The sequence below is a fragment of the Nanorana parkeri genome, unplaced genomic scaffold (genome assembly GCF_000935625.1).
Source record: "Nanorana parkeri isolate BGI_ZX_2015 unplaced genomic scaffold, ASM93562v1 scaffold921, whole genome shotgun sequence".
NCBI classification, from domain to species: domain Eukaryota; kingdom Metazoa; phylum Chordata; class Amphibia; order Anura; family Dicroglossidae; genus Nanorana; species Nanorana parkeri.
The window spans coordinates 102,726-112,853 of NW_017307189.1; positions in this window are offsets into that span (position 1 = coordinate 102,726).

Here is a 10,128-nt window from a genome sequence, read left to right on the forward strand (position 1 = left end):
TGCGGTTCCTCTCGCCCCCCCCCCCCCCCGGGCTAGGCCCAAGGCCTGGGGGTGGCCATAGGCTGGTGTGAGGGAAATAGGGAAATGTTTCCCTGAGGCCTCCAACATGGAGGAGGTCTGTGTTACTGGAGATGAAGAGACCCAGGATAATGGCTCATGAAGTATCCTAGAACCTGAGGACTTCAAGAGCATGGCCGGTGTCTTTCCTTTTGAGGATCTACAGTATATTCATCCTTGCTCATCTGCTAGTTCAGTTGCTATCCGCTGCCTCCCAAGTGGATCTACATTGATATGCCAACCAGGTCTGCTGAGTCTGGAGTTAAAGTCTGTTATACCCTGGAAGCTTAAAATCCCTATACCCGCTATCCCCAGTGAAGATGCTCAGTAAAAGTTATTCTACATTATATTACTGGAGTGGACATCAGTTTGTGGGCACTAGAAGAAGGGCGGTTAATGCTAATGGGTCGACAGCTGAAGATCATACCCTAGACCGACTAGAGATGAACCGGGCATCCAGAGGCTCCTGGATATATGCAAAAACACACTGAGGGTTTAATAACCATTTAAGCTCAATTGGATGATAGTAAAGGATACGATGTCACCCTCAGATGCATACCAAATGTGAATGCACATTAAGATGATTCATGTTTAGTACGTAGATTTCTTCCATGCACACCTGTGACATATAGGACTGTTATTAGTAGTTTTTTAATACCATATCAGAATTAACACACTACTCCAGAGACAGTAAATTGCCTAGGGGACCTATTTATGAAAAAATTGCATAGGAACAAAATGAGAGTTTTGGCCAGGCAAGATTTATTTTGTATTCTTCAGGAAAATTAAACAAGAATCTTAATTGGACCCTATGGGCATTTATCTTCCTATTTCCCTATCTCCTGTACAAATACATTTCTTGAAAAATTGCTGAACTTACTAGAAAACTCTGGTATGTTCAATTACATGTAACTCTCTGTGAATCTATTATCAATCCCTTAAATTCAAAGCTCACAATTCAAAGCTTATAATGAAGGTGCCTGCACCGGTAGCTAAGACAAGGGGGAAAGCAGAGAGCAGGAAAGAGTGACAAATTCATATCTGCTGTCTTTTTCATTAACTGAGCATCTCACATATTTATCTTTCAAGGCAACATGCATTATTAGAGGGGCCAAGTGTGCATCAGAGTCAGATGCAGAGTACAAAAAAGAAAAAGAAATAGGAGCTCATGAAAAGAGGGTCTTGAACTACAGGCTGATACACAGCATAGGGACACTAAAAGAACAACGGCTGAGCTGCTCATGAAAAGGATGTTTGAATAAGTCAGTGACAACTGGAACGGTTTGAAAATATTTTTAAAGTAAGCTTTTGCTTGAAGTTCTTCTTTAAAGGAAACCATTACCAAAAGAAACATAGTGGCTTCAAATACTTTCAGTAATTCAGTACTTTGAGTCACTTACTTTGAGTCACTTACCCTTATCAGGCCTTGGTGATGCTGGGCGTCATTCAACCCAGATGACTGAGGCTCACACAGGCCTTGGGAACAAAGTGCCTGGGAGCTAAGTGGCATTAAAAAATTGGCGTTTAAACAATTGAAGTTTAACCAGGGCGGTTGTAACTTATTCCAGGGCGGTGGTATAAATTAAATTTAGTTTAACAAACAAATTATTGAACGTGCCACTTGTGAACCATAATTTAACCCAGGGCGGCAGTATAATTATACAGAGGTCGGTAGTATACTTCAGTATAATTTATTTATCTTAATCTAATTTAAATTATTTAATTTAACAAACAAGTTATTGAACGGGCCACTCGTGATCCACTAAACCCTAGATAATAAAGCTACAGTTAAATAATGAATCTTCTATAATCCCTAATATACATTAAAAATATAAATAAATAGTAAGGGTGGAATAAAATCATGTCTTCCATGAGTGGGTATGCAACCAGGTGCATGTCATGTGCAATGTATGCGTTCCTTGAACATGCGTTCGAGGGGGAATACAATTGTGCTAGATGTGAGCGAGTTGTCTGTTTGGAATCCCAGATTCTGGATCTAAGCAACAAACTGGCAACACTGAGGAGCATAAACAACATGGAAAAGAGTCTGGACTTAACGCACCAGGCTGTCATGGAGGGGGGGTCAGGCTGAGGAGGAGGGGTTGGAGCAGCGGGATCCAGAGGTGGGTAGCTGGGTTACTGTTAGAAGGCGGGGGAGGGGGAAGAGTGCTAGAGAGGTCAGCCCTGATCTGATTCACCCCAATAAATTTGCCAAGTTGCAGGATGTTGGGGACATTAGTTCAGGGGGGACACTGTTGGAGCATGACTCATCCTATATCCGCAGGGGGAATGAGTGCTCCGGCGCGGACAGGAGCAGGATGGAGGGTCAGGAGAGGCAGATCCTGGTGGTGGGAGACTCCATCATCAGGCGGACTGACAGGGTAATCTGTCATCGGAACCGTGAGCGTCGAACAGTGTGCTGCCTGCCGGGGGCTCGTGTTCGACACATTGCGGAACGAATTGACAGATTAATGGAGGGGACGGCATTGGTGTTCCTAAACTACAAAGAATGTAACAAAAAATGCAAACTAGAAATCTGGGCAGCTAAAACTGAGTGCGAAAAGCAGATCGCCGCAGATAGTAAAACGAACCCCAAAAAATGTTACCATGTTGTCCTTGAGTTGGAAAAAGTCCAGCGGAGGGCAACCAAACTAATAGGGGTATGGAGGACCAGCGCTACGAGACAAGGCTACTAAATTTAAACATGTTTACATTGGAGGTGAGGAGATTAAGGGGGGATATGATCTCCATGTACAAAATGTTCAATGGTGGTAGCAACATTAGCGATAAACTGTTTAAAATTAACTCCATTACAAAAACTAGAGGCCACCACCTAAAATTGGTGGAAAAAAAATTCCAGCACAAGGGGCGAAGGGGGTTCTTCAAAGTAAGATCAGTTAGGGTCTGGAACTCACTGCCACAAGTGGTGATTTCAGCAAATAATGTGGAATTGTTCAAGAAACTTTTGGACGATTTCTTAAGGGACCGTAATATACAGGGGTACAGGTACTCCTAGAATGAGATCCTAATAGGTTGGACTTGATGGACTAATGACTTTATTCAACCTCAAATACTATGTAACTATGTAACCTGGCAGTGAAAAACTGTGGGGGACAGTGACAAATTAAAGGCGGGTCTAGAAACCTGAGCTTAATGCTGGGGGCCTATTTTAATTTGTCAAAAATGTGCATGGTGTTTTGCTTTAACTTCTATTTGCCCGATCTGCATACTTTTTCCAGTGAATTAGGAACTATTGAAGCCAAAAGGTCAACATAATAGCCAGACCACCAGCACTTTGAGGCAGAGGTCAGCAATGGCAGCCTCCATATGTCTCTTAGCAAAGGTTTTCTTAAAAAGTTGAACAATGGACAATAATCCAAAAAATTCTATGGCATTTGTTATACAGTCAAACTGCATGTTTAAAAAAAAAATATCATGAAAGTAAATACCTGTTGTTTCTACCAGTAAACACTTCTTCTGCAGGGTGAAATTACTGTCACCCATGCAGTCCCTTTGTCTACTACTATAGAAAGGCTGACCATATTTTCTTTGAGCCAAAAACGAGACATTGGGATGGCAAAAACGGGAGCATTTTAATATTTTGTATTCCTAAAAAAGTACTATGATAACAAAAGGTTTATGACCATATAGTAGATGTGTACAGCATAACGTTTTGGACAACATGAATTATTATGCTGTTTCAACTTTGGAGGCAATGTACCTCCGAATCTCAAACTGCACATCGGGGGGAAAAATGGGGCGGCCATAATGACCGCCGTCGCATCCATGTGCACGAATGTGCGCATAGAAACAATGGGCGCCACCATCTTGGTGACGTCTTACGTGACGTTAGATGCACCAGGATAGCAGCGCCCATACAACTAATTACTATTTGCACCGAATATATTGTAATATGTATATTCGGGTATATAGTCATTCAGATTCAGATGACCTAATGAATTGACAGAAATTCGTTGATTTGGCAGTTCGTCCGAATCCAAATGTACATCCCAACAGTCAACAATTATTCTTCAGTGACAGAACTCAATGCAGCACAATATTTCTGCACCTTTCCCCCTTCCTATACTGCCTCATATCCTTCCATTGTGTCAGTCTGAGGAGCAGAGAACTATACCATTAACCTTGAGATTTCTTAACACTCTGGAGCATTGCCCGGCTGAGATAAAAGTTCTGCTGTTGATCATATAAAATGGCTGCCTAAAGTCCCCACAGGCACTTATTCTTCCTCCGCAGCATCACTGACTGGGAGGAAGTTACATATAGGCGCAGAGTGCCCCAACTTTGTTGGTTAGGAGCTAGTTGGAACGATAAGCCCCTCCCCCAGCATTAGTGGTTAGTGACTGGCTGGAACGATAAACCCCTCCCTTAGCATAGGTGGTTAGAGACTGGCTGGAATGATAAACCCCTCCCCCAGCATTGGTAGTCAGTGACTTTTACAAACATCAGAGCACACCATCACTATGGTAATAGTGCTGACTCCACACAGTTATAGAGCATTGCATGGCACTGGAACTCTCCCTCCCATCTAATAGTCTCTTCCAGGTATCAGTGGGAGACTGAAGCAGCTCTAATGATTGAGGTGTGAGGCTTTCAATAGGATGCCTTGCAGCACAGTGCTGCCTGCACCCAACTCCCTCTACCACAGGGGTGGGCAACTCCAGCCCCCTTGCTGTTGTGGAACTAAAAGTCCCATGAGGCATTGTAAGACTGACAGCTACAGGCATGACTCCCAGAGGCAGAGACATTTTGGGATTTGTAGTTAAACCATAGCTGGAGGGCCGGTTCCACCAGGTCCAGTAACAGCATCACAGATGCTAATGGTGGGAGGGCAGGTGCAACGTGCATGGCTCCATGCTGTGATTTTCTTCTGTAGTTGGGTGGAAGTTAAACGGGAGGAGGGTGATGTCAGATTACTCTGCTCCTCCTGCTGAACACTTTGTAAATAAAGACACTGAAAAAAAATGAAAATCCCCTAAATGGCTGTGCCTGGTATACAGGGCCGGCCTTAGGGGTGTGCGAGCCGTGCGGCCGCACAGGGCGCCATGGCAACAAGGGCGCCGTGCGGCCGTCACAGCTCGTCCTGTGGGCGGCTTCTCTCCCCCTCACCGCTGGCCATCCGATATGACAGCGCTCCCTCGTCCGCCCCCCCCACTTATTTTTATCACACTTTTTAATATGTTTCTTTGCGGCTTAACAAAATAGGAGTCTTTAAATGGTGCATATATTGGGGGAAATGGGTGTGGTTACGGGGGCGTGGCCACTAAAGGGTGTGGCCACTGAGGGGCGCTGTAAAGCTTTCTCGCACAGGGCGCCTAAAGGCCTAAGGCCGGCCCTGCTGGTATAGGCCGCATCCCCTTGGTACATCGCTGATTCCTCCCTATTTATAATTTTTTCTTGGTCATTTTCATTAAATGTTCATGATGAAGGTTTAATTGACATCTTCATACTTCTAATAAAACCAATTTACTGTGAAATGGAAGCGTGTGATGGATCAAAAAAATCGCAGTATTTGTTTACAGAAGAAAGTTAAACAGAACAATCTTTTTTTTTTTTTTTAATTGCTATCTTTTTGATTAAAGATCACCAGAAGCTGATCTGTGTTTATTTATTTATGCCTACTATAAAAAAAAAACACAATTAGAAGCACTATTCTCTATTTCATTTGTCTGCTGCAGCCCCAAGGAGTGTAGCCTGCTGTTAAGCAATGCCATTTGAAATCTTCCGAGACAACATCAATTTTATGTACACAGACACTACCTGATTTATGGATTATTCTGATGCAAGGGAAAACTTGTAGGCACTGAAACCATGATCTATGTAGGATACATGAATGGCTCTACGACTCAGCTCACTTTATTATTATTATACAGGATTTATATAGTGCCAACAGTTTGCTCAGTGCTTTACAATTTAAGGAAGACATTACAATCACAATCAAACTTCAAGACAAGATGGTAAGGAGGGCCCTGCCCCTGAGGGCTTACAATCTAAAAGATGAATACATATCTTTCTATATATCCCTTTCCTATTAATTGGACAATTTTCTTTTATTTTTGTTTGGTCATTTTAATTCCATGTATAAAATACTTGTGTTGTGTGAAATAATAACTTTCATCACAAAATTATGATTTTGTATAAAAAATAATGTTGATTTTCACACATGAAAGTACAATTTATTATGGTTATATGATTGGTGCATTGAAAACAGACTAACAGTTTTTACCAGTCCTCAGTTTTACTGTAGCCCAGAAGCAGGGGGAGAAAAAAGATTCCCTCACCTCAAAGATTCAGCTAATCAAGAGACAATTACATTTTCAGCCCACTGATCTTATGTGACAAAACACATTCATGGCAAATGCTGGCAATATCAATTTTAACCATACCTGGCATAATCTGATATTTGAGTAAGTCATGCCATTCTTCTTATATCTGATAGATAGATGCTGTAGGTAGATAGATATCTCTGCTGCATGACCTATGAGTGCCCCTATACCTACTTTGGATTTGTATGGATATTTTTGTCGATGAGACAATAAAACACTGATGCTTTCATTTACATCCTTTGCAAGACCCATGAGTGCCTCTATACCTACTTTGGATTTGTATAGATAGATTGATCTCAGTCATAAGAGCGTGCAGGGCCAAAACTAGGGGATACAGAGGGGGCATGTGCTCCAGGCAGCCCCCCCTCCCCCCGATGCAGAAGACTGACACGCAGGCGGAATTACAAGGGTCTCATCAACCGGACCCTGGCTTTCAGCCACTTCCTGCCATTCAGGCCACAGCAGAGAAGGTGAGAGCCCTCTCCCTTCAGGCGGCGGCCCCCCTGCGTTCTTAACTACCGTGCTCTGCATTCTTTACTACCGTGCTCTGTGTTCTTTCATACCGTTCTCTGCGTTCTTCATTACCATGCGCTCCGTTCTTTGTTACTGTGCGCTTCATTCTTTACTACCAAACTCTGCTCTCTTCTTTTGGTGCTGTGGTGCCCCTCCTGATCTACCATAGAGGTGAGGCTTGAAATTACTTCATTCAAGTCTCTCCTCCATGACAAATTAGAAGGGGCAATGCTGGAAAAATAGAAGCAAGCCCAAAATCTGCTCTTTAATTGACAAAGCAGCACTGGAGAATGGGGTGATTTGAAGCCTCCCCTCTGTGGTAGATCAGGAGGTGCGCAAAAGAAGAAAAGAGCCCAGAAATGTGTAGTGGGGGCGTGTGAATGGAGAACTTCTCCTGGAAGGGAGCAACTCTGAGTCTTTACCCCGTATGACGGAATGTCTAGCTTTGCCACTGAGACATTACTGTGTATTACTATGCCAACAGACCCCTATCCTACTGCAGTCATAACAATGGCACCTTGCTTAAAAATAAAATTGTCCTCTTCATCCTGCAGTACTGTACAAGAATAGTTCTTATTTTATATTCTAGGCTAAAGCTTCAGTTTTAGTTAAAGTTTAAAGACCGCAGAGTTTTTGTGTAATACTATAATCCAATAGTCAGGTAATCAGTAAAAGAAAAATTAACTTTAGCAAAGCTTCTGTATCAACTCTTTCATTAACAATCATTCTGAATTACAATGGAGCAGACTGCCACATTGCCCACTGAGCATCAGCAGGCACACCAAATCTTAAATATAGACTAAACTCTGTCATTATATTCTGGTGCGTCATTAGAAAGCAAGGTGAAGGGCAAAGTAGTCCTGAAGTGGGAACAAAAGTCAATGCATTATATACTTCATTTACCAAGTGCATGCTGGAAGCTTTGCATGACGTAAACTGCTAAACTGGGATGGAGTGAGTTAAGTGTTAGCGTCATTACTGTGGCTTATATACCATTAAAGCAAACTTCCATGTAAACAATATTGAAGTATATATTGAAGTATATTATATAAGGCCCCGGAAACATGAGGAGCAGTAGTGGAGCATAGTGCATCCTGCTATAGTTTCATGGGGGAGATTCATAGGGTGGGCTTTGCTGACGTCATCAAGTATAAACGAGATGGGAGAAGAGCACTCCGGTATCGTTTCATACTGGCATTTATACAGCTTCTCTGCTAGTTGTTTTAATTTTCTTTTATTAAATTGCAAGTTTTAATTTACTGCACTATGAGCGACTATTTATTCCAAGTGGACGATGGTATGATGAGTTGTATGATTTGAGCCATGGATGATTGGCGGATAAACGGAGGAAAACTGATAGGAGAGGGCTGAGTTGGAGGTGGATATTGTTTCCATTTGGAGGGATACGATATTGTGCTGTGTATGACCTTAGGTGGTTATATGGGTTTGGTGAGTGTGGGAAAAGATGGGGAAGGACACTTGTGCGATGCACATTGGAGCACAGCGGAGATTGTGATACAGATCATATTCACTTTCTTTATCTGCTTGGATGAACACTTTGGTTATATGGACACTTTGTTGATGATGGACATTATAAGCACAGAATAATAAATATTGGTGGAAGGATTGCTTGATCACAAATTGATTTTCCCTTATTATATGGTTTTAGCTGTTTTAGTCACAGATTAGTCATATCGAGTACAATGGTGTTAGGTTAACAAGATTGAAACTGAATTATTTACTTTGAATTAGTTTTATGTATTTTTTCATTTCGTATTGTAGTTTATTATATGAATTAGCGCAGTGCACTTTTTAATATTAATGATTGGGGGATTACACTTACAGCACAACAGCTATTAAGAGGTCATTACCAACCCATAGCACAGATATATACTTTACTGATAGATTAATTAATAGTCCATCCATAATGAATGCATCCATTATATAGACAACTGTATAAATTATAGTCTTCTTTTTAATGTTCTGCAGGCCGCTGGTATGCTGAGGTGTGTTAGAACAAAGATAGTGTCACACAAAAATAGCCTCCACTATATGTAGGTCAGTAGGACAATCTATGTATAAAAAAATTACAGTGCCTTGTGGGTCCATACCCAATTGAGAACATGTGCTATTTATCACAAACAATAATGCACACTACATAGTATTTTGGCTCCTCACTGCCTCCTGAGTCTCTCTAAAGGTCAGCAAGGCCACTGATCACAGTAAAAGACCAATAGCAAAATTAGTGATATGGAGCCACCCTTAAGTTCTTCTGTTAAGGGCGATTTGCCTTTATCTCTTAAACTGATGATTGTTTCCACATGCAATTTTCACAAAAATGTCACTGCAACCTTGGAGTATACATTTTTAAAATAATATTCTCAGTTTGAATTTTCTAAGTCAGTTTGACAGGTGAATTTTATAATGCACGGGGGCTCATAATGATCTGTGTGGTCATGTAGCATACAGTTACATCCCTACTTGTAACTCATTATAACAAATGCAGGGTAATGTTAAAGCAATTTCAAATATAACATTGCTACATTAATAAAATAAAGGATCTGACTTTTATAGTGCTTCCTCTGAATTTGGTCAGGTTATGTAAAATTTTAATAGCCTGAAAAGTTAAAGATGTAAAATATTTAAGTACAGCTTAGATGTCCTGTCAACGTGACTGTCTCTAGCAGCAATCCATCAAAGAGCTGAATGCCCTTTTTATTCATATCCTAAAACCAAGAAAAGTCTGCCCACTGAATGATAAATAGAGGATCATGATCAGCATACTGTATAATCCAGCTCCAAACTGAGCAAACCTTACTTTATTATTTAAAAGCAGAACACCAACATGGAACTAGTAAAGATATATCTATTAATGTTCCATGTCACAATATTTCTTCCTTTGAAGGGAAATTCCAGTTTACAGTAGATTATGGTCAGTGTTTTGGAGCTACTGTATTGTAATATACGTGTTAATAAGTAAATTGTTCTATAAAGAGATATAAGGTGAAATACACAAATACACACCATGAGGCTGATTTACTAAAGAAGTTGAGAATCTTCACTAAAAAGTGTAAATATTCACTACATTTATCTAATCATGTGAAAGGCAAATTCATGTGTCTCTTTGAATTTCCAGTCATGTGTAAGGATGAGCTTCAGGTTCGGGTTGAGCACATGGGGTAGAATCCAGCCTGCTTGCAGTTTTGGACAGTTT